Raw genomic sequence first — 25,160 nt, forward strand, 5'->3', positions numbered from 1 at the left:
CCCAAGTGAAATAAAAAACATATGTCCACACAAAGACTCATCCACAGGGTGCCTGGGTGGCTCAGTCGTTAAGCATCTGCCTTCAGCTCAGGTCATGATCCCAGGGTCCTGGGATTGAGCCCCACATTGGGCTCCCTGCTCCGTGGGAACCCTCTTCTCCCTCTCCCACTCCCCCTGCTTGTGTTCCCTCTCTCGCTGTCTCTCTCTCTGTCAAATAAATAAATAAAATCTTTAAAAACAAACAAAACAAAACAAAAAACAAAGACTCATCCACAAAGGTCCATGGCAACATTACCCATCATAGTGAAAATGTGAAAACAACCCAACTATCCAACCAATGGCCAGATAAACAAAATATGGTATACCCATACCATGGGATATTATTCAGCCATAAAAAAGGAATGAAATACAGACATGTACTACAACGTAGATGAACCTTAAAAACATGATGCTAAGTTAAACAAGCCAGATGGAAAAGGCTACATAGGGAATGATTCTATTTATGTGAACTGTCCAGAAAAGGCAAATTTATAGATACAGAAGGCATATCAGGGGTTGCCTGGGCCTGGAGAAGGGAGTAGAGACTGATGTAAGTAAGCATAAAGGAATGTTTTAAGATAAAAGAGAAGTTCCAAACCTGGATTATGGTGACGGTTGCACAAGTCCATAAATTTACTAAGAAGCATTGAATTATATGCTTGCAATGGATGGATTTTATGGTATGCAAACTGTACTTCAATAAAGCCAGAAAATGTTTGCATGCCAACCTTGTGCAGGAGCCAGGCTAACCTTCTCCTTATCGTTCCAATTTTAGTATATGTGCTGCCGAAGTGAGCACAATAAAGCCAGAAAATATTAATAAAAAATACATAGGCGGCATTGAAAAATTACAAGAAAATAAAATAAACTTTAAAAATTTCCTGTAATCATGCAGGAGCCCTTATGCCTTCCATCTGTAGTCTGCAGAAGGAAAAAGCTTACCCCCATCCCAAGTGGGTTCTTGGTTCTGCACTTGTGGGGTAAAAGGAAAGGGGAGAACTTTGCAGCTCAGGGGTGTCATGTACTGTTTCACATCCACTAACCAGCTCCTGGTGAAGTCCAGCAAGTGATAAAATCCTGCAACAGTAACCCTGGGAGGGCCCTCAAGGACCATCTCTTACAAACCTCTCATTTAACTGAAGCTGGAGTGGGGGCTCAGAAACCATATAACCGAGCTGCTCAGGACACCACAGGTGGTGAATGGCCAAGTTGGAATCCATCTCAGGTGCCCTGATTCTTAATCCAGAGTCATCCATTGGGCTGTCTCTTCACATCTCTTAGCCTTTCTCAGCCTCAGTGATCCCACCTGCAAAATGGAGACAGTTTATCTGCCCCTGCCACATGAAGATCAAATGAGATCAATGATGTGAAAATGCTCTCGAAAGCAGAAAGCCATTGGGGTCCCTGGGTGGCTCAGTCGGTTAAGTGTACAGCTCTTGATTTCGGCTCAGGTCATGATCTCAGGGTTGAGAGATCAAGCCCCACATCGGGCTCTCCACTGGGCAAGGAGCCTACCTAAGATTTTCTCTCTCCCTCTCCCTCTGACCTTCTCCAAGCCCCACCCTCCACCCTCTCTCCCTCTCTAAAAAACAAAACAAAACAAACAAACAAATGAAGAAAAGAAAGCTTCTACTAATGCAAATTGCTATTGTAGTCTTATTAGCAGGTCAGTTGTGGGTCTAGCTCAGAATCTAGACCAAAGATCTACAAGACTACACTTCCAGGAAATGCATTCGTCCGTCCTGATGTGAACATGAATCTCTGGTTCAAGTTGTTCCTCAGCATCTTGAGCGGGTGGGGGTGGGGCAGTTTGGGCACAATTCCTTTAATTTTCCAGAACATTCTCATTCCAGAATACCATTATCTTCCTGCTGTCCATCCGTGACACTTTAATTACCTCAATGACAGTGAAATTTAGTCTGTGTGCATTCAACTATGATTACTCAAGTAACAACAATGGAAATGAAGATTTGATTTAGATATGTATAACCTAAACTTATTTATTTTACCCTCCTCCTTTGAAAACATATCCATTACTGTTGGGACACAAGAAAGGGACCTCTGTGTCTAATAACACTTGGAAATCCCCAAGACTGTAAACTAAGTATATTTTGGAGGGTAGTCATCTCTGCTAAAAGATCCTCTCAATCGAACGCCTTTCCCTGAGCCTCCTACCACCCACACAGGGGCGGATCTCACTAGGAACCCTCAGCGAATGGAGAGCCCAGCAAACCAATCATCACTGCTGGCCCAGGAAAAACACCAGGTGCAGAGCCCAGCACAGAATGTGATCTGAGAAAGCACTTATAAATCAAGCAGGTCCCAGGGAGTGAAAGTACAAGTTAGTAAAAATAACAACAAAGTAACCATGAAATGTTAAATCAGATCAACCCAACAGCAAACTCATTACTGGGACCTCTATAGAAAACCCAGGTTGAAGGCTCCCCAGTAAGCCAGAAAAAACCTGGAGAAGCATTCTCACCTCCCACATCTGGTTACTTTTCATATATTAGGAGGATTGGCCCTTTAACTGTGATATATGCTCCAAATGTTTTCTCCCAATTATCTTATGACTTTGTCATGACCTTTTTTAAATTTTACCATGCAAGTATATTTATTTATAGGCAGTTTAAATTATCAGTCTTTTCTTTCGTTGCATCTGAGTTTTGAGTTACATTTAGAAAGGATCTCCTCATACCTACATTATAGAGACAGTTACCCATATTTTCTCCTAAAACTGGAGGTGGGGGGGGTTCATTCTTCATCCATCTGGAGTTTATTCTTGTATACCGCTAACCCGTGGTCCTTACATTTATTAAAAAGTCCATTTTTGCCCTAGTCATTGGAGATACTACCTTTATCATGTGTTATATTTCCACATATATTTGGGTCTATTCCTTGACTTTCTATCCTATTCCAATAGTCTGATTATCTACCTATGTGCCAGTGTCACGCTGTTTTAATTTCAGAGGCTTTATAATAAAGTACATTGTAATATCTGGTAGGCTCTTTTCCCCCCAGTGTTTTCTCAACTACTCTTGCATGTCTTGTTTTGTTTTTCTGTATGAACTTTATTATTAACTTGCATGGTTCCAGAAAAAGGCTTTACTGGTATTTTTGTTGGGATCATATTAACTTAGGAAGACCTGGTATCTATGACACTTAGGATACGAGTCATCCTATCCAAGAACAGGGATTTCTTTCCATTTGTTCAAGTTTACTTTTATGTCTTTCAAGAATGTTTTAAAGTTGTTTTTTTTCCCCTTATAAAATCTGCACATTTATGTCTAAGTGTTATGTCTTTTTTTGTTGTTACATCCTGTTACTTTTTGAAGCCAAGCTGATCCAGGCAGTTGATTTGGGGTTCTAAATAAAGAGTGACATATTCTTCTCCTCCACTCTTCATTTCCCTTTGCCAGTCCATTAGTCTCACTGGCATGATTTGAGAGTATGTCCATCAACTACGTTGGGAGAACAAGAAACAATAGTAGGTCTAGGGTTTAAGACAAGATGACATAAGACAGTGGTGAATAAGGCCTTCAGGTCTTAGCAAGAGAGAATTCACATCTGCCTGGGGGCAAAGATAAGAGTTGCAGGGCTCTCATATATTTAAAAATCTAAAACTAGATTTAACTCGTCTGCTTTTCTCAGTCAAGTAAACTATCAATTTTCATGACGTCTTGGACAATCTTCTAAATCCTCTTTCCTCTTCTGGGTCTGATATAATACAGTATACTCATGAGTAATAGTACTGAGTTGATAAATCCCTTCTATAAATTCTTTCTTAATATTTTCCCTAATACTTTCATGATCCAAACTCCATGTGGCCACAGGAGTCTCTGATAGATAGTTGTCTCCAAGACTATCTGTAAAACAAAGTGAAAGGCAGGCCCTGTGAATTCTGGTTCACATCTCACACTGTCCATTTTGGTCAGATTTCAGACTTGGGGTCTCTAGATGGTTTTCTCAGGTTGGTACACGGTCCTACTGAGACTAAGATCAATGGCTAGATTTTACTCCAGTCCAGCCAGCTCTCCATTCTCCCAAAGTTTCTCTTTCAATGGTACTCTAATTCCTTAGACCCAAAGAGGACTGAGTGAGAAATCTAGACAAGTCATAGGAAATCCAATGTTGAAAAAACAACTGGAGACCTAAGGCAATTGGAGACTCTGAGCCTTTGGCAGGAATGAGAAGGAAGACCCTTGCTGGGCACTTTCACCTCTTTCTCTACCAGTTTCACTGCTGAACTCCTACACACCCTTCAAGGTCAAGCTTAACCGTCACCTTTGTTACATAATTTTTCATGACACTCCTCTACATCCCAAACATGTAATCGCTCCCTCGTTTGTTTTCCTATTAAATTTTACACATACTTCTATTAGCATTTGAATCACATTTTATTACAGCTCTCTCTTATTTGTTTATATCTCTGTCTACTAACAAGGCTTCAGATTCCTGGAGGGCAGAACTATATTTCATTCATCTCAGTATCCGCCAGATCTAGCAATTTAATTGAATGAAATTGACCAGACAAAGAGATTTGAATTTTTTTGTTCTATTCACCATTTGAGATCTATTAGTCACAGCCTTGGCAGGAAGCAGTGCTGAGTTTCACCCAGCTCACATTTGCACCAAGAGACCCAAACCAGAGCTCCTTGGTCAAGGTAAGCCATGTGCTTCAAAGCCCATCTCCCTTTCAGCCCATTGGTGAACTCTTACTTGGTAAGATGTGAATAGGTATGAGGATTAAATAAGGTAATGCATCTAAGGTACTTATTGGTGAATAATAATTAAAATATTAGTGACTTTATACAACACAAACTGATGAAAAAGTTGGATGACAAACAGTAGAGCTACTGAGTCAAAGGAATTCCTTAATGAATTGCTATGTGATCCAACAATAGTTTCCCATCTTTTTTTTACCCCTACATGTAAGATAAGGGGCATATTCCCAGGGTCATTCCTAGGGACTGGCATGTAGTAGATAAGGATACAGGCAACGTCATGTACATTTGCTGGCACTTTCTGTCTCCTTTCCCTGCGCCTTGAGAAAGCATACTGGAATGTCTGTGAATAAAAATGGCGCAATTTTTAAAATAACATGTCTACTCTTATTATTTGTTTAATACACAAAACTTAGTTCTCCATTATTACTAATAAATTACTCCAGCATACCTCTGTTTTGACTCACCAGTGTTTTGTGAAACCCAGTTGCTAAGATCCATTATTTTAAATCCAGAGGGCTTGAGGCCGACCATTGTCACAGTGTGAAATGTTCACAAACTCTTCTACTAACCATATAATTATGAAAAGCAGGCTTGTCAAATGTGCTATCAGAATATTCTCATGGAGGGGTACTTGGGTGGCTCAGTTGGGTAAGCATCTGAGTCTTGGTTTTGGCTCAGGTCATGATTTCATGGTTGTGGGATCGAGCCCCACATCAGGCTCTGCACTCAGCACAGAATCTGCTTCAGATTCTCTCTTCCTCTCCCTCCCACTCCCACTCTCTCTCTCAAATAAATAAATAAATAAAATCTTAAAAAGAAAAAAAGAATATCCTCATGGATAATCATGACACAGAATGAAGCTGCAGTGTCTCAGGAGATAATTTAAAGCTCAGCATTCTGGCAGGAAAGAGATGGCAAATTCAAAAAAGGAGATAAAAGAGAATTGGATAAAGGCACTATTTACAATTGCTCAGGCAAGTTTAAGGGAAACCAACAAGTGATGGTAAAACACCCACGGGCTAGAACCAACTGGAAGTTGCTATGACCTACTTCTTAGAGGGGAGAGCAAGAAAGTAGCCATTGGAACCCGAAAGAGAGCGATAGCTGTCAGAAGTGGCTGTGAGCCAGGGGAGTAAATACTGCAAGGTCTTTTCCCTTCTCCTGCCTCATTGGCCAAACCCAACTGGAATTCCCAGGGCATGGGCCAGTGATCCAGTCCAGAAAGGCCAGTCCTCCTGGACAGAGAACAGGGTGAGGGCTGCAAAGTGCACATAAAGGGACAAGCAGGAAACATCCAGCACCACTGGCAACCAGCTCTTTTCTTCTTGATTCTGCATTGTGATTTCTAGCCTATTTTCTGGGGGAACTGGACAAGATTTGAGTCATCTTCTACTTGGTCTAAAGGAGAAAGCTCTTTTTTTTGTTTTTGTCAGCAAAACCAGAAACAATAGGTTCACAAATGTGCAAATAAACCCTAGAAACACATGGGTTTTTCATCTCCATCTTAGATAAAAAGAAATCTCAGTTATGTCTTTCCCAGGCCATTTTAATTAACTTTGTCAAGAAAGTTCTAAATGCCTAACTCTCTTTATCTTCGTCTTCAGAATATCAATTGGGCAGAATGTAAAGATAAAACTTAACAGAATTTACAGTGAAGGGGAGGGGGGAAAATCCTGAAAAAGAATAGAAAATTATAAGGGTTTTCTTTCACTCTCTTCCTTTTTAATTCTTGTTCTACTTACTCAATAGGATTTTGATGGCTAACAGAACTAAAAGTCCTGTGTATTCACTGTGATGACACATCTCCTGATCCAGCTGGAATCCTTCTCAGAGAAACAGGCGGAGATCGGGCTGACCTTCTTTGCTGGGCAGGTGGGGCCTCCATTTTCAATTCAAGCTAGCTCATCTGACAGTTTTGAGAGGACACCAAATATTTACTCTATTTAATATAGCACTTTTATTGACTATGAAAAATAACAATTTATCTATGCTAATTATATATAATTTGAAAAATATATAAAGATAAAAGATAGAAGCCATGCATGACCTCCTCTAACAGTGGAAACTCCTGTTAATGTTTTATTATATTCTCTTTTATTCTTCTTTTTATACATAGAGTTCCCAGATAGGCATTGCACACTGCATGCAGGTTTTTAATCTTTCTGTATTATAGTGAATATTATCAACCAATATTCCCCATGTTATCAAGTAAATGTCAAAATAATAAAATTTAAAGACTGCCTAACATTTTATGTATGGATGGTGTCTTAGTCTATTTGGGCTGCTATAACAGAATACCATAGACTGGGGTGCAGTGGCTTAAACAACAAACATATATTTCTCACAGTTCTGGAGTTTGGGATTCCAAGATCAAGATCCCCATATGGCTGGGTTCTGACGAAGGCCTTCTTCCCGGTTTCTAGGCTGATGTCTTCACCTTGTATCCTCATGTGGTAGAGAGAGAGAGAGAGAGAGCTAACTCTCCTCCTCTCTAACAAGGGCCCTAATCCCATCAAAGGGACTCCACCGTCATGACCTAATTAACTCCCCAGAGCCCCACCTCCTAATACCATCCTACTGGGGCTAGGGTTTCAACCTAAGAATCCAGTGGAATACAAGCATGCAGTCCAAAGCAGATGGTTCTACCCCTATGTAATTTAACCATTCCCCTATTATTGGACATTTGGCTTTTTCCAATGTAGGTTTATCCAGTTTCCTTATTCTGAATAAGACTGCAGTGAAAACCTTCATTCATAATTTTTTTCAATCTATAAATTTCTGAGAACAAATTTCTTGAAGCAGGGTTAGGAAGTTAAAGTTTCACTTTGGATCTTGCCAAATTGCAATCCAAAAAGATCGTACTAATTTACATTCACACCCACAGGATACAAGAGTGCCTGTTTTTACAGAACCTGGCAGACACTGAGTACTGGAACTTATTTTTATCTCTGTTAAAGGCATTTTGTTGTTTTTTCAAATGACATGTCTTTGTTCAGTGAGGGTGAACGTTCTTTCACACATCGTAGTCCATTTAACTCCCTTCTTTGTGGATTGTCTGAAACTTCTTCCAAATTTTTGTTCCTCTCCTGAGGATCACAAAACTTTATACAACTTTATTCCAATTCATTGAGTGTTTTCAGATGGTTGGTTGCTTTTAACAGAGTGAGTGGATTCCAAAAATGTCATTCCAGTTTGGTTTTTGACAGAGAACGGCTATATGCTCAGCTGAATGCTGCCCACACTGTTTTCCAAAACCATAACTAAAGTTATCTTAATTGTCTCTCTGCATATATTAAAATACACAGTAGCCTACAGTTTTTAGTTCATAAATCCAAAGCTCTTGGAAACACATTTCTTTTGTGGGCCTCTCTAGGCCTAATTAGGACTATATGATCCTTTTTAGGTGCTGCAAAGAATGAGAAAAAAAATAGTTTGGTCAAGCATAGGCCTTTTGACGTGAGTCCTCAACTTGATAGAAAGCCCAGAAATGTTACTACAAATGTGTCCTCGAGTGCCCGAGTGCTTCCCTAGTGTTCCTATGGTAGGCGATGGTGAGATTATTTCTACGCTGGGGCACGTCTTGCTGGGGCTCCTAGAAGTTAGTTATCCCAAAGGAGGGACGGAGAAAGCCAATGGGAGTTAAGTGCATAGAACCATTTCCCCGCTGAATTGACCAGTAGTAGCAAATAGTATTTGTTCAGTGTTTTCCATTTTACAAAGCCCTTTCTCATTCATCACCTCATTTGATACAACCACCACATGGGATGTTTGAAACCATCACCCTCCTTTGGGGGGCAGAGTTCGATGACTTGCTCAAAGTCACACAGTTAACACGTGGTAGTTAGGGCTCCAACTCCTGGCTTCCGTCTGTAAATGGGATTGCAACTGTATTCTTCTGCCACCCTGGGACTTTGTTTACTGAGCACCCTTTAGAAATGTAATAGGGTCATGAAACAAGAATAGAAAAAAGAACAACAGCAACAACAACAAAAAACCCACACACGGGTTACAGCCCTGGTCACCATCATACTTAATGTTCTAGAGAGAAGAAATAAGAGAGATTTGTGCGATCTTTTCAGTGAGAAGCGACATTCCTGGTCTTTGCATATGCCTCTCATTAACTCCCTGTGTCCTGTTGAAGACTGTGATGTCTCTGTCTTTACTCCGTCAATCCAGCTTGAACTTTCATGGCATTATAATCACTGTCGACTCCACAAAATGCTGTAGGATGTGTTCAACCAGGGCAAGCGAGTAGACAGTCGGATGAGAAAACCTGGAAAACCACACTGCGTTGAAGGGGCCTCTTCTCCCGTAGGAGTCTACTGACCCTTCTCATCAGAATTTTTATTTGCCAAATTTGAGGGATTTCTGAGGCTGAAAACAAATGTAAGAGGATATTTTTGCTGGACTTTGGGCCAGTGGTGGTCCCCACAGTGGATTTGGGAATTATCTCTTACAATTTGACCATTTTCACTAGGGACTCGGTTGCTTGATGGTGAATGAAGATGGACAACATTTTTTCTTAACATACATTTATGTGCCTACACAGATTTCCTAAGCATTGTTGAGCTTCCTGGTGGAAAATGAATTCAGATTCTAAATCCCTGTCCTCATGAGCAGGAAAATGCAAAACAATAAACTGGTCTCAGTCCTACAGAGACCTGATTATTAGAACATACCATGTGGTTTCTATTCCAAAAACCTCACTCAGAATGCCACAGCCTAAGTGATTGGAGGCCTCTGAATAAGCTGATACTGAAACCCACCACAGCCACCCACAAATGGGCATTCACACCAGTGTTATTGTCTGTGGGACCGTAATTATTGAGGGAGTAGTAACACTTTGGGACCCAAGCAGCTCTCCTCTGGTTACCACCTGACTGAGCACAATATGAGAGGGAGAGAGTTTTGTTCCTACCACTTCTGAAGGGATTGATAAAGTATCTTAGTGCTGTGACAATCCAGAAACACAACTCCAACCTCAAATAGAAATGAGATGGAAGTTTGGGTGTGGGACTGTGTAACTCCCCCCTGTTCCTCCTCCTATACCTTCTGCCCTGGTGAACGGCATCACCATCCTTCCAGAAAAGCCTCCAAGATGATGTCAGAATAGGAACTAAAACCCAGATTGTCATTCCTGTGCTCTTTCCGTGGCAACCCACTGTCTCCTAACCAACCAGTGAAGTTTTCATCAGCCCTGACCACAATATTTGTCACATGGAGTCTGTAGAATTTGGCTCTCTCAAGTTCCATGATTCTGAAACAAGAAAAATATCTTCACCTGACAAAGACATTTCTCTGCCATCAAACAGCAAAAGTACCTATTAACTCATACCTATCCGCCTTTTAATCCAGAGCATGGAAGCTACGCCTCATCTCAAACTGTAGGGACATACCCATATCACCTTAATGGGACATTCAGAAGTCTAAGAGGTAGGACTGATAAAAACATTCCCTTACTCACAAGAGTCCAACAGGCCTGATAAATGCCTGCAAAGAACTGTGCAGTTCAAACACAACTCCATCAAAGCTGGCCATTTTCAGGCACACGATGAAGGTCAAGTACTATCTGGGGATATCATATATATTTTATTTGGAAGGGTTAGAGTGATCCAGTTAACTTTGTGTCCATTTTCCATTCTTCTTAACATCTGAAGATAAAATAAACATTATGAGCAAATTTTAAATTTTTCAAATTTAAAAAATATCTCTCCTGGCATTCAAAATCAACCAACACATTAGTGGTAATAAAAAAAATTACACAATGTGGACAGTGTATCTTCATGCTGCCATTCTTCTGCTGACATTGGGTAATTTCAAACTGTTACAATCCAAAGGTAATGTACAGAGAACTATGAAATTTAGATTTACATTCACGCCACATATTTATTAGCAACGGGTGAGACTGGCTATGTTCTAGGTCCATAAATCTATCCTTACTAAGCAATAGAAATTGCGCTAGACTTTTCAATTAGGTGACTTGATTAATCCCTCACTGTCCCCTTTTTAAGCCAGTTTGACATAAGCTTCTCACACTTGTATGTGACTAAGATCTGATTAATACAGTACCACAGAAAATATGTTGACCAAGAAAATTAGATTATATGTCTCTTTTGATTATCTATTATGTAACTTTTATAATAATCAAAGTATATGCCAACCTTGTGATTATAATTTTCTGCAGTAATTCCATATATGGGTTTTTAAGTTAGAAAAAACTAATTCTGTATATTTATATATCATGATTATGCTCCTTATTTTGAATCAAATATTCATGGGGAGAAAAAGGAATGGAGAGGGCCATCTTCATCAGTCTCAAAAGGCTGGTTATTTGATTTTTTGAGGATTTCTCTCTTGTCATCCCTATTTTTAATTTGTAAAAGTCAGCACCTGTGCCAAAACATAAGGCATTTGTCACCTCCCGCCCCCCATCCTGCTAAGCCATAATCAAATAGCCCATTAGCACTTCGCTTCATCCAGCAGGAAAAGATATATTTTAAATCTGCTGACATTATTTAGCAAAAAACATAGCACACCTCTGCATATTTTTAAAACTTCTGGATAACTGTTGTAAGTAAAGCAATACTTCAATTTAGTGATCCGGGTAACTTCTAAACAACTAAGGAACATGTTTCAAAGATTCATTAGCAAGTCAATTATATGAAATCCAGAACATATTTTCTCAAAAACATGATCGTATCTTTGGTGGATGGATTCCTAGGCCACCACCAAAGACTCCTCTACACATAAGGAAGTGTATTTTAGTATGAATAATTACTCCCAGTCCTTCAGAGGCCCGTAAGCCAGGTCCTGGGCCCCCCTCTATAGTAGTTAAGACCCACGTCCCATCATTGATCAGATGAGTGATCTCAGAGTACCCTCCTATAAAGTGGATATATTGATACCCTTTTAAGGAATAAATTAAATACTGGAAATAAAGCATTTAATACAGGGCTTGGCTCAGAATAAATAGTGACAATGACCATGATGGCAGGAATGACAAAGACTTTTGAGTTCTGGGCCCCTTAGAAGCCAAAGGGCCTGAGAAGTTTCTTGTATCATGTATGTGTTTACTTTGTATTGAGAAAACCCATGGTAAGTGTATTAGTTTCCCAGGGCTAAAGTAACACAATACTGAATGGCTTAACCAACAGCAATGTATTGTTTTAGAGTTCTGGAGGCTGGAAGTCCGAAATTAAGGCATCGGCCATGTTGGCTCCTTCTAAGGGCTGTGGGAGAGAATCTGCTCCAAGCCTCTCACCCAGTTTCTTCTTTTTTTTTTCCCCATGGCAATATCACTTTTATTTATTTATTTTTATTTTTTAATTTAAATTCAATTTAGTTAACATATACTATATTGTTAGTTTCAGGGGTAGAATTTAGTGGTTCATCAGTTGCGTATAACACCCAGTGCTCATTACATCAAGTGCCCTCCTTAATGCCCATCACCCAGCCTCTGGTGGCCTCAGGTATTTCTTGGCTTGTGAATGGCATTCTCCCTGTATCCTCACATTGTGATCACTCTGTGCATGTCTCTCTGCCCAAATTTCCCCTTCTCATAAGGACACAGTCACATTGGATTAGGGCCTAACCGATGACCTTAACTTGATCGATCATTTGCAAAAATCCTATTTTCTAAATAAGGTCATATTCACAAGCACTGGGAATTAAGACTTCAAACATTTAGGGAATGCAATTCAACCCATAACAGTGAGTAAGTAAAAAATTTCACCGAGCATCTCTCAGGGCATGTTGTGATGGGCTTCACGAAGGAGTGGGAGAGTCTCCAGGGCCGTGGAAGGAAGAATGGGGTCCAGTGTCACCGTGGCCATCAGAGGAGAGCAGCTCCGGGATTTCTCCGTGGGTGGTGGTGTGATCCCAGGAACTGTGGGTACTTCCCAAAGCTAAGGCACATCACCCACCATTGTACTCAAATGGATATATAAGCCTCACACTTTTTTTTTCTTCCAAGTTTACATTGTTTCAGATCATTAGATTACCTCCCTTCCTGAGCTACATACGCATCTTAAGAAACTAGCTATTCTTCTTTCTGGCTCAGAGTCCTGAACAGATCATTACATTCATTATTCAATTCCTAGCAACGGTTTTGCAACACCTGGGGTTTCATCAATTTCTCAAAACTCCTCAAAGTGAAATGAATTTTATATCCAGTTAAATGTTCAAAACAAGCACAAGCCTCATAGCACTTTCAGAGAATGAGGTAATCATGAACTCTAACACGACATTAGGGCATCCCGGTTGGTTCTCCCTAAGTTGGGAATCATGGTGCTAAATAGCACGCCTGACCTCTGGAAGGAAAACCAACTCCCCCCGGTGACTAATTTACAATCAGGAAGTAATTTCTCCACTGGGAGCCTGTGGATCAACAAAGTTCGTTCTTGGTGTTCTCCCAGGACTGCAGTGAACCAGGCAGGGGGGTGATCTAGGTTCACTCTTCCTGCAGGCAGAACAACCCCCAGTCTCCAGCAGGGGGTCGGCGGAAGGGGATTCTTCTCTAAAACAGCTCCAGTACTCAGGATAATGTTTTGAATCTCCAAACATCACAACTAGCTGGTTTCAAGCAATATTTTCAGTGAGACAGAAGTTCGGGTTTCTAGCAAGAAGCCCTGAGCAGTTGCGGTCCTGCAATACTGAGCTGAGGAAAGGGTCCTTTGCTGGCTCCCTTCTCCCTCAAGCCCAGCGGATCTCTTCTCCTCCTGCAGGGTCAGCTGGAATGTCTTGTCCCAGAGACACCTTCCCTGATTATCCCCATCTTCATTATTTTATATTACATCATCCTAGTTAGTTCCTTCACAGTCCTGCAATCGATCGGTAATTATTTCAGGTACTTGGTTTATCGTCTCCATATGAATATGTGTTGTAGAAGACCCAGAGGCTCCCTCATCCTCTTCTCCCCTTTAGTCCCTGTGTCAGAGCCTGTGCCTGGCACAGAGTAGATGTTCAGTAAATATGTGCTGAGTGATTGCTGTTCTAAATGACCAGCAGGTGAACCTATATCCTCAGAGCCTCTGTTGACCAGTGTTCAAGATGTAGAACACCTTGTAGGCTGGATGGAGCAATAAAATATTGACCTGCAAAATATGACTTTCCTCAATATTCACTCTGGCCTAAATAAACAGAAGGAACCCTGAGGAATTAGGCTGCGAGGCTGATTTAGTAGAATCATTGGCACTTGTGTAAAATTTTGGAGAATAATGTCCTAAGCACAGATGCTATTTTTAAGAACTTAACACCAGGAAAACCCTTCTGGGGCTCACTCGAGTGGGAATGAAGCCCTTTTTATGTCACGGGTGATGTATGAACTGATGGCTCATGGAAGGTGAAGCTCAGACTAAGTTATCGGACTTTTTCCTTCTGAGTTATAGCTCAGCAAGCAGACTTGACCGATTACAGTCCCTGACAAGAGCTGAGCAGTCTATACGCTTGTTTATATTACCAAAGAGAAGTGACAACATGGCCCAATTTAGTGCCTACAGCCCAGCATAACTAAACAAATTCTCTTTCCAGTCCAAGTCGAGGTTCACCTAAGCTGGACTGGATTTATGGAAAACAAATGCCAAACAGGGCCATTCGGTCTATGATGCTTGTTTTGGGCCAAATGACTCTAAAAGCCACAAATTAGGACCCTCGAGAAGCTGACTTAGAAGAAATCTCTGTAAGTGACGCAACTAGATTTCTGGCATCTGGAGTTTGTACGTGTTGGGCAAGGCTTTTGCAGTAGTTCACAGGGAAGTTAACAGCCACCCAGAGTCACTAACCAGTACCCATCTCACAGAGGCAGGGAGACCTCAAGAACTCAGAGTTCCGGGGTGCTTCTTTGTGGCTGTGGACTCTTCATGACAACATTCATCACTGAGGTAAGGGTTTCAAGGACAAACACCTTCTAGGAAATGTGAGTTTACCTGCGGGCAGATCCAGAGATGGGGGTCCACTGGGCAAAGACACAGGACTTCCTCCCCTGTGGGCAAAAATAAATACTTGGGGGGAAAGAAACTGCACAAAAGATTTAGATCTTTTTTACTGCTACAACTTCTGTGTTAAAGAGAGTGGGAAAAGTTCGAATGAAATCTGCCTCCCATCCCTTCACAAATAGATTGTGTTTAGTTCCCAAATGTGGTAGCATTTCTGCATCCATCTCCTCTCCCATCAGAGTTTCCTAACATTTGAGGGGGGTGGGGGTATTGTGGAGCTCCACGAATGCTCTGGCCCCTCTAACGGAAGAAATGTAAAATAGTTTCAGGGGTCCAAGCACCCCACTTAAAGCCCATTCGTGGACTCACTAGAGATTCCCTCTATTATTGGAACGAAAGTGCCCCACTGTTGGGTCACAACTGGAGGATGATGTCAAGACGTGATTTTATAGACAGAAAGAAGGGAGAGAAGAGAAGAAAGACTTCCTCAGCTCTGTCCTCCCCAAAACCCAGGTCCCCAAATCCCAACACAAAGGTTAGACATGCACCAGTGACACACAGGAATGACTTTGACAGAAGAGCAATTGAAGAATTTCCCCCTTGTCTGGCTACTAGAGTGCCTCCCGAATGAGGTCCAGTCACCATGATTCCGTCCCTCCTTTTGCAGTTATGGTGATTTGACAAGGTTTACAGCGAAAAATTACCATTACAGGTGCAATAAACACTGGGATGATGTTTTTCTGCTATAAACCTTCAGAAATGGATATTATCACTGCTGTTTTACAGATGAAGCTATAAACTATGGGATTGGGGGACAAGCAGCATTTTTTAACGCCCTCTACATTTATTATTTTATAAAAACTGACAGTCCTGAAGATATGTATCAATATGCTGATTGTATTAATGAGAAAACTGAATTTAGAAAACTTGGGTGGTTTTCCAAGGTCACAGAGCCGGCAGGCAACAGAGCTAGGAGCTGAACCCAGAAGGGGCTGACTCCCAAGTCCCTGATCTTTCAGCTGCTCCACCCAGCTAGGAAACGCATCTCCTGCTCTTACGGGGTTCCCATCCCAGAGCACAGCGCCAGATTCCCAACCTCCATCCTGGACATCCTCTAGGAATGTCACCTCTCCCCACTGACTGATCATCCCACCAGCCCTATATTATCTCATTCATTCCATATAAACACCCTATGAGAAGGTAGTATTGGCTCCATTTTGCAGTAAGGAAACGAGGCTCATGAAGATAAAGTGACTTACTCAAGGTCACACAGCCGGACCTCTGTCTCTAAAACTTTATTCTTTCCATCAGATCATTCCACTCCTGCAAAAAAAAAAAAAAAAAAAGAGGAATCCCTTTGAGCAGATGGTCTCTTTCATGGGCATTCATCATGGATTTGCCATCTGGGGTATGGTGTTTCAGGTTTGTGCTTGTCTCCACACCACGCGTCCCTGCAGATACAATTGATCGACTCCAAGAAGCTTAGGTGTTTGCTCCCCCAAAGGCTGACCCAATTTAGAATGTGCTGGCTCCCCTCTTCTCAGAAGGAAGACTTAGAACGAGTCTCCAGTGCTCAAGCTGTGGCTGCTCTGTAAAGCCTAGCAGACATGTCAGATGGCACCAAAGGTTGCACATCTTCTACAGACAGAGCTAGAGATAGATTTGACACCTGGTTGCCTGGCTCCATTTCTTACAGGCTGGGTCACCTTCAGCAAGTTACTGAACCTCTCTGTGCCTCAGCTTCCTCATGTCTGCAATGATACCTCATAAAAGTTAGGAGGATTATACAGGGTAACATTTATAAAGCACTCGACCTGGGACAAGTGGCTACAGTAATGTATCTTTTAACTCTTGGAGTATGTCAATCTGTTGTCAAGAACCCTCTTCAGTCCTAGAGAGTCCTCAAGGGCGTAGTCTGGAATTGGCATCCACAAAAGCAGAAGCTCTTTCACCAACCTTCTCAGCCTCGTGAAATGCAGCCCAGGTGAAGCCTGCCTCTTCTGTGGGTCAAGCAGTCAATTCAAATCTCTCGACACTGCTGCGATATTCCAAGGGTTTGGCTCCTCCCAAGCACCCCCTCATTCTAAGCCCCACAAAGCGCATCTTATCCTGAAGGAAAACTCAAGAGACTCAAAGCCCGGTGGCCTTGGAAGCTATGGTTTCAGGGACTGCCTGGGATGGGGGGTAGGTTCTGGGGCCCCTGTGTGGAGCCCCTGGGAAGCCTTATCCCAAGCAGGCGGCAAATGAGCCTTTCTACACTTTTGCAGAAAGAGGTCACTGCCTTCGATTAACTCCTTCTCATCACCCTCCCACCTTGAACACTGCTCCACTGTGGAGATGGGAGTCTACAAACCGAGAACTGGTTCCAATGGTGCTGAAATTCAGGAGGGAAAAGAAAACCCATTTCCGCTTGTGAATGGGCATAGGTTGTGAGGCAAAGAATTTCTTCAAATTAAGTTTGACAGCAATCACCAGGGCCCAGAATGAATCTTCTCAGGCGTGACCCCAGATCTGTATACGACCTGAGCCGCTCATGCACAGGGGAAAGAAAAGGGCAGCTTACTACCCCCAGAATTCCCGGTTTAAAGGACCTATCTCCCAGAGCTCTTCCTCAAGATGTTTGGTTGTTTTTTTTTTTAATTGTGGTAAAACACAGAGCCTAAAATTGACTATTTTAACCATTTCTAAGTGTACAATTCTATGGCATTAAATACATTCCCATTATTGTGCAACCATCACCACGATCCATCTCCAGAATTCTTTTCCTCCTTCCCAGCAAAAACCTGGTACCCAGTAAATGATAACCCCCCACTCTTCTCTCCCTCTCAGCCCTTGGCAAGCCACCATTCTGCTTTCTGTTTCCATGAATTTGATGACTCTAAGTACCTCATATGAGAAGAATCATATGTATTTGTCTTCTTGTGCCTGGTTCATTTCACTTAGAATAATATCCTCCAGGTTCATCCATGTGGTAGCAAGTGTCAGAATTACCTTCCTTACAAAGGTTAAATAATATTCCATTGACCACGTATGCCACATTTCGTTCATCCATTCATTCGTGGTTGATTTGTCATCGATAGACATTAGAATTGCTTCCACCTTCTGGTTACGGTGAACAATACTGCTATGAACAGCAGTGTGCAAATGTCTGTCCAAGTCCCTGCTTTCAATTCTCTTGGTCATATATCCAGAAGCAGAATGGCTGACTCATACAGCAATTCTGTTTAATTTTTTGATGGACTACCATAGTGTTTTCCCACAGTAGCTACACCTTTGTACGTCCCCAGCAACAGAGCACTCAAGGCTTTCTTAGACCCCATCCCTCCTGTGCCTGCATTCTCATACACGATACCATGCAAAGACCAGAGGGGTAGTCAAATAAGTCTAGATTTAAAAATCTTTTACTTTCAGAAACTCGATCTCTCAGTGCTTCTTTCTCAATTCAAGTCCAAGAGATGTTGTGCTATCTTCCAATACGAGTAACCACTAGAACATGGGGCTCCATGTAGGCAGAGTGGTTTTTGCCTGTTTGCTTGATTTTTATTTTTCTGTCTTGTTCATCAGGTTTCAGTACCTGGCACAGCCAGCCTGGCATACAGTAGGCATTCAATAAAAATGTGTCAAATAGGCGTGCCTGGATGGCTCAGTCGTTAAGCGTCTGCCTTCGGCTCAGGTCATGATCCCAGGGTCCTGGGATCGAGCCCCGCATCGGGTTCCCTGCTCCGCGGGAGGCCTGCTTCTCCCTCTCCCACTCCCCCTGCTTGTGTTCCCTCTCTCGCTGTGTCTCTCTGTCAAATAAATAAACAAAATCTTTTTTTAAAAATGTGTTGAGTAAACAAACTCTGTCAGAATCCCAGGCTCCTTAAATATTTTTCTTAATCCCGATGTCACATGTCACTGTAAGGCATCTTAAAAGAGATCTTTGAAACTCTATCCTGTATCCTCAAATACCTGGAAACTGAACACAAAATAGAACATTTTGTACAACATTTAAAATAGGTAAGTTTTTAAAAAATAAAATAAATAAATAAGATAAAATAGGTAGGATTTTTAAAACAGAGATTTAATCTTGGTGCATTATATAGTTAATCAACACCTACCATACACCAAACACTATAAAGGATACAAAAGAAATAAAATAAATGATTGCTATTCACTGTGGAATTTAATTTGGTGGGGCAAGCAAGAATAAATCCATAGAATAACAGAAGATCATACACGAGAGCAAATTCTGGAGTGCCTGGCTGGCTAAGCGTCTGCCCTCAGCTCAGGTCATGATCCCAGGGTCCTGGGATCAAGACCCACGTCAGGCTCCCTGCTCCACGGGGAGCCTGCTTCTCCCTCTGCCTACTTATGCTCTCTCTCTCTTTCACTCTCTCAAATAAATAAATAAAATCTTAAAAAAAAAAAAGAGAGAGAGAACAATTCTTTTTTTTTTTTTAAAGATTTTTTTTTATTTTTTTATTTGACAGAGAGAGACACAGTGAGAGAGGAGCACAGGCAGGGGGAGTGGAGGGGGGAGAGGCAGGCTTCCCGCCGAGCGGGGAGCCCGATGCGGGGCTCAATCCCAGAACGCTGGGATCATGACCTGAGCCGAAGGCAGGCGCTTAACGACTGAGCCACCCAGGCGCCCCGAGAGAGAGAACAATTCTGCCTGAGAAGTCTGAAGAAGGTGAAGCCCTTAAATGGGTCTCTTTTTTAATAAGTTGTACACTGAGCACTTCCCTCCCCCTGACTAACTGAGGTATAATTGACAAATAAAATCGTAAGATCCTTAACCTGTACAATATGATGATGATTTGATATAGGTACACATTGTGAATGGCTTCCCACCATGAAGTTAATTAACACACCCTATAACCTCAATATTTACATGTCACTGAGCATCTTCTGTGCTCTATACCCTGTGTCTAAACCGCCCCCCATCCCCAACAACACTCTGCTTCTCCCCAGTTTATAAATGAGAAAATGAGAGCTCAGAGAGGTTAAATATCCCCCCAGGTGACACCTTTAGTAAGTAGCTGGCGTCTGAATCCACATGAGTGTCCTCCCCTTGCCTGTGCTCCTTAGGATGCTTCCCTGCATGCAGGCTGGACGGGGTGAGGCCCCTTGAACGTGGGCAATAAGGGCCGGCGTGTAGGGGTGACACAACATGAGTAAAATCATGAGACTTAGCCAAAGTAAAGGGCTGTCTGGAAAAGTAGAGAAGGTTTAGGCTGTCCAGAGAGAGGGAGTCATCCTCCTTTCAACAACCTTAAAGTCAGGTGGAATTTAAATATTTCTCTCTCCTTTCAGCCACAAGCACTGCAACATGTTTGCAAGGCTAAAAAAAGTGTGCCAGAGTAGAGGAGAGAAGAGTGGGTGAGGAAGGGGAGAGATTTTGCCATGTTGCCCCCGTTATCTGCAGCCCCCCGCCAGACAGAAGGATGGCGTGAACAGGTTCAGGAGACATCAGTCCGTCCCACATGGCTCCCCGAGATGGTCACACAGCCCCCCAAAAAGATTTCACAGGGCTGTTTGGCTACACCAAGAGCCTCCTCCCCCATTGATTCTTGGCTCTGACTACAAACACAGGCAGTGACAGGCTGCGCACCCCAGGGACAACTACTTAGAACTCCTCCACTCATCCTTTCTGAAAGAAAAAGGTCGAGAAAAAGAGAGAAAGCAGCATGAAAACCCACACAGGTATTTCATCAGCTCTTCCCACTCAACAATTTCCCTTTGCTTCCATTTTTTTTCTTTTTATTACCCTATTTTGGTCCGTGGTGTCTCCCAAATGCCAAGCATCACTTTACTCCTCTGAAGTTCAAACGCAAAGGTAAGCTTTTATTTTCCTAAGAAGACATACTGATGACAATCTTGAAGGTTCAAATTAAATGGCCAGACAAGGTTCCAAATCAGCACTTCATTCTCAGTCCCTGCAGATCTCACTTGGCCAGCTGCCCAGCAGGAAAACACTCATCCATTTATCTAGTCATTTGCTTGGTCCACAAGTACTTACTGAGCATTTACTATGTGCCAGGCACTGTCTGGGCTCTAAAAGCATAATGGTGACATGACCCCTGCTCTTCTGGAACTTAGTCTAATTGGTGGTAGAAGGAAACAAAAACAATCACACAAAGGCTCTGAAAGGATAAATTCTTTAAGTTATGGCAGCACATAGGAGAGATTCCCACTTTTATCCTGGGGGGGGGGGGTGCCAGATTGGAGTACTGTCCGCAGCTCCTTACCCTTCCCTGTATTTGTTCTCTTGTCATGATTTCGTCACAGTTGCCCTTGGCTTTGGGTTTGACCATGTGACTTGCTTTGGCCAGTGGCATGTGGGTAGAAATGATAGTATGGCAGTTGAAAACCCAGGACTTAAGAAGCATTACCTACCTACTTCCATCTGCCTGCAGAGAGAGAGAGAGCCACCCAGTGGACCCAGCCTATCAGCTGAACCTCAGTCAACCCATGGGCATGTGAGCAATAATAAATAATTATTGTGTTAAGCCACTCATGAATTTTTGGAATGGTTGGTTACACTGGAGTTAATTTGGAAGATAGAACATGTATCTAATGAACCCGAGACCTGGGCAAGACTGCCAGGAGATCACAACTGGAAGCTGGTTGCTTTCTGCTGCATCTACTCAGGGAAGACCTGGTCAGGTTGTCAGCAGAATTTAGAGGGCACACAGAGAATCTAGAACCACCTGGTTTGGGAGATAAGATTATTTTTTATTCCCAGACTTTCCAGCCAGTAAAAGATTCTCAAATAAGATACAGCCTGGAGACAAAGATCAAGTCAAGGGTATGGCCAGCAAGATAGGGCTTAGAAACCAAGACCTATCCTGGGCACTGCCAGTGAGGCCAAGTCCTCGAGGTCATAACCAAACCCTCAAAGAAACAAGGTGGCAGCCAGTACAGTGTTCTCAAATGTTAACACGTGTTTCAGAATCACCTGGAGGGCTTGCTCGCACAGATACTTTGGCCCCACCCCTTGAGATTCTGAGTAAAGAGATCTGTGAGGGGCCCAAGAACTTGTAGTTTGAACAGGTTCCCAGGTGATGCTGATGCTGCATGTTTGAGTCACCCTGGTCTATGAGGAGGTCCTCTCAGCCAGACCACCTGGTTCCTAGAAGATGTAAAGGCCTCATCCTACAACAGCCCAATGTGCCCGGATTGACAGCAACTATGGAGAGAGACAGACAGACAGAGAGAAAACCAGTGACGGGGATAGAGAAGCATGTCCCAGATGAATTTTGACACATGGGCAGACTAAAATAAAATACATTTAAAAAACTCATAAGGATGTTTTACCCATTATATTTCTTTTATTTTCTTGTTTATAACAGATCTATGTGCTGAGAAATTGTGCCCTTAAACGAAATTTAATGGGACTGGAAGGAATTTGGTTGGAGCCATGTCATTCAATGCTTTGAACTTCTGCGATAAATGCTAAAATCACAGAGTAAGCATTTATCAAAGCTAAATGTAAAAGTTCTATCAACTGAAAACCCAATTAAATCCTATTGCAATTTTCTTAAATGAAAACAATTAGGAACCATCAGACTTGCATAAAGCTTATACCCAGACATTAATCCTTCATTTTCTCAGTGCTTGTGACATCTTCTAAAGAGACTTTCTTGGACTTATATGTTAACCACTAATTATACAAATTATACTAATTACATAAATGTTTTCACCTTGTTTAATCTGACATTTTCAGGAAGATCTGGGGGAAATTAAAATATCAACTTCAACATACTACTACTAAGATAATATTTGTTATAAATTAGTTTATTAAATATATTTTTTGGTCCAAACCTTGAATTACTGAAACCCCTAAAACGATGCATAAGGAAATATTCATGGAATAAAATCTTAGTTGGTCTTTTTGACCATATCTTCAACATTCTTCTTTTATTTAGTCATTTGAGAAAATTTATTACCAAAGATAAACCTCACCTTTCTAAGAGAAAGCGTGTTTCCTTTCCACTTTTTTGTTTGTTGCTTGTTCTGTTTTGTTCTTTGGGGTAGGACTAACCTTGAACTCATGACCCTGAGAAAAAGACCTGAGCTGAGATCGAGAGTAGGACACTTAGCTGACTGGGCCACCTGGGTGCCCCTGTTGCTTGTTTTTATTTGTAAACTCAGAAAGGTTTTTTGAGAGTATTATTGGCAAAAGCACTTCCAGCCTTGACCAAAAAAGGACTGCAACTGTGTGAAATGTAAAATGACCTGTGAGCCCCCAACTTTCTCCAGGTTGGAAGCATTCTGAGAAATTTGCTCAGATGTCATAAAGGACATATTTTCTCAAGCCCTTTTCAGAGTGACAAGAGAGATGATAGAAATGAAGGACAACCGTTCTTCCACTGCCATTTGCATTGGGCTCAAGTATTGTCCCCAATTCTTTCTCTCTCCCTTGCCATGGCTTCATTATGGGTGCCCTTTGACTTTGGACTTGATCATGTGACTTGATATGGCCAGTAAGATGTGGGCAGAAATAGGAGTGTTTCAAATGGAAGTATTTATTTTCATTATTTTCGTCCCATTTTCCCACTTCTGTGAGTTGGGTCCATGAGAGGTATAGAAGATAACTTGTCATATTTGTCTATAAGTCTCTGGTATGTCTGGACCAAATCTAGACTGACATCTTGATCTTGAGCAATGTCGTGATTGAATGACACTCTGAAGCTCTGGAATAGGGCTAAGGATATTTTACATGTTGGAGGAAAGTGAGTAATTCTGACCAAAAGGGTAGACTGTGGTACGTGTGTCCCAGTGGTTTCCCAATTCTTTACTCCTCCCCCATGCATCCTTACCCTTGCTAGGGCCTTACCCTGGCTTTTGACTTTGGGCTTGGCCATGTGATTTCCTTTGGCTATATACCAGTGAGCCTAGGCTCTAAGAAATTTCACACGTTTCCACTCACCTTCTTATACCTCTGCCTTTGCTCTGAAAATATATGCTGGCTTTACCACTAGTCCAAAAGCAGTTGTGAAACGTGGAGCAGAGCCGCTCCAGCAGATGCATAAGGCTACAGGGGAAAGCAGAACAGCTCTAGCCACTGCGACCTGACGCACAACCACCCAGCCCAACTCAGCCTAAATCAGCTGAACCCCACATGACCCGCAGGTGCATGTTTGCTGTTTGAAGCTGCTGAGTTGTAGAGTGGCTTGTTATACAGTGAAGGCGAACACACAATGGAGGAAAGAAGCCTTCTGCAGGAGGCACCAAAGAAGCTGACAATTCAAACAAGAGCAGAAATAGCAAATAAGCATATGCAAAAACGCTCAAGATCATTTGTCATTAAGGAAATGCAAATTAAAACCATAATAAGATACCACTACACACCCATCATAATGAATAAAAACCAAAACGCTGACAACACCAAATGCTGGTGAGGATGTGGAGCAATAGGAATTCTTTCATTGTTGGTGGGGGAATGCAAAACGGCACAGCCACTTTGGGAAACAGTTTGCCAACTTCTTACAAAGCTGAACATAGTCCTACTGGATAATCTAGCTACCGCACTCCTTGGTGTTTATCCAAATAAGTGATAGCCACACAAAAATTTGTATACAGATGTTTACAGCAGCTTTTTCCATAATTGTCCAAACTTGGAAGCAACCAAGATGTCCTTCCTTATGTGAATGGCTAAGCAGACTGTGGTACAGCCCCTATAATGAAATAAGCTATCAAGCCACGAAGAAACATGCAGGAAACTTACATGCAAATCATTAAATGAAAGCAGCCAACCTGCAAAGTCTGCATACTGCATGACTCCAGCTAGATGACGTTCTGGTAAAAGCAAAACTTATGGAGACGGTATAAAGACCAGGAGTGCCAGAGGTTCAGGGGGAGAGAAGGAGGGAGGAAAAGGTGGAGCATAGGGGATTTTTACGGCAGTGAAACTATTCTGTGCAATACTGTAATGGTGGGTACATGACATCATGCATTTGTCAAAACCTAGAACATACAACATAAAAGTGAACCCTAATGTAAACTATGGACTTTAGTTTATAATAACATACCAATATTGGTTGATCAATGGTAACAAATGTACCATGCTAGTATAAGATGTTACTAATGGGTGAAACTGGAAGGGAGTAGAAAGGAAGTCGATGGAGAACTCTCTGAACTTCCTGTTCAAGTTTTCTGCAAACCTAAACCTCTTCTAAAAAATAAGGTCTATTTTTAAAAACTCAAAAAAAGTAGGAAGAACCCTGGATAGTCTGGAAAAACAAACAAACAAACAAACAAAACAACTGGAACAGAATTGAGCCATGGAGAGTAAGGCACAATGGAATCAAAGACTATCATAGGAGAGGGCAGTGTAGACAAAGGCTGGGTGTTGAGAGAGAACATTTCATGGTCTCAGAACTGCATACAGTGAGAGGGGGTAGGGACGTAAATAAAAAAGTGCCTCACAGGACATTGTAAGCTGTGTATATTAATCCATTCAGGCTACTCTAACAGA

General features: G+C 41.9%; 1 long non-coding RNA gene and 1 pseudogene across 2 annotated transcripts; both read right to left on the reverse strand.

The window, feature by feature from the left end:
• Positions 1–738: 738 nt before the first annotated feature.
• On the reverse strand, positions 739–838 carry LOC115940633 (U6 spliceosomal RNA; annotated as a pseudogene).
• Positions 839–10,381: 9,543 nt separating this feature from the next.
• Positions 10,382–16,164, reverse strand: LOC145720359 (uncharacterized). 2 transcript variants are annotated; one of them, XR_014143275.1, is made up of 3 exons: positions 15,958–16,164; positions 14,690–14,745; positions 10,382–10,417 (listed from the first exon to the last, which is right to left on the reverse strand). It is a non-coding gene; the product is annotated as an uncharacterized LOC145720359 (long non-coding RNA). The 2 variants fall into 2 exon arrangements; XR_014143276.1 differs by lacking the exon at positions 10,382–10,417 and adding an exon at positions 11,718–12,670.
• Between the last annotated feature and the right edge of the window lie 8,996 nt (positions 16,165–25,160).

This window comes from Leptonychotes weddellii, chromosome 2 (genome assembly GCF_054177405.1).
Source record: "Leptonychotes weddellii isolate Sample4059 chromosome 2, ASM5417740v2, whole genome shotgun sequence".
Taxonomy (NCBI): domain Eukaryota; kingdom Metazoa; phylum Chordata; class Mammalia; order Carnivora; family Phocidae; genus Leptonychotes; species Leptonychotes weddellii.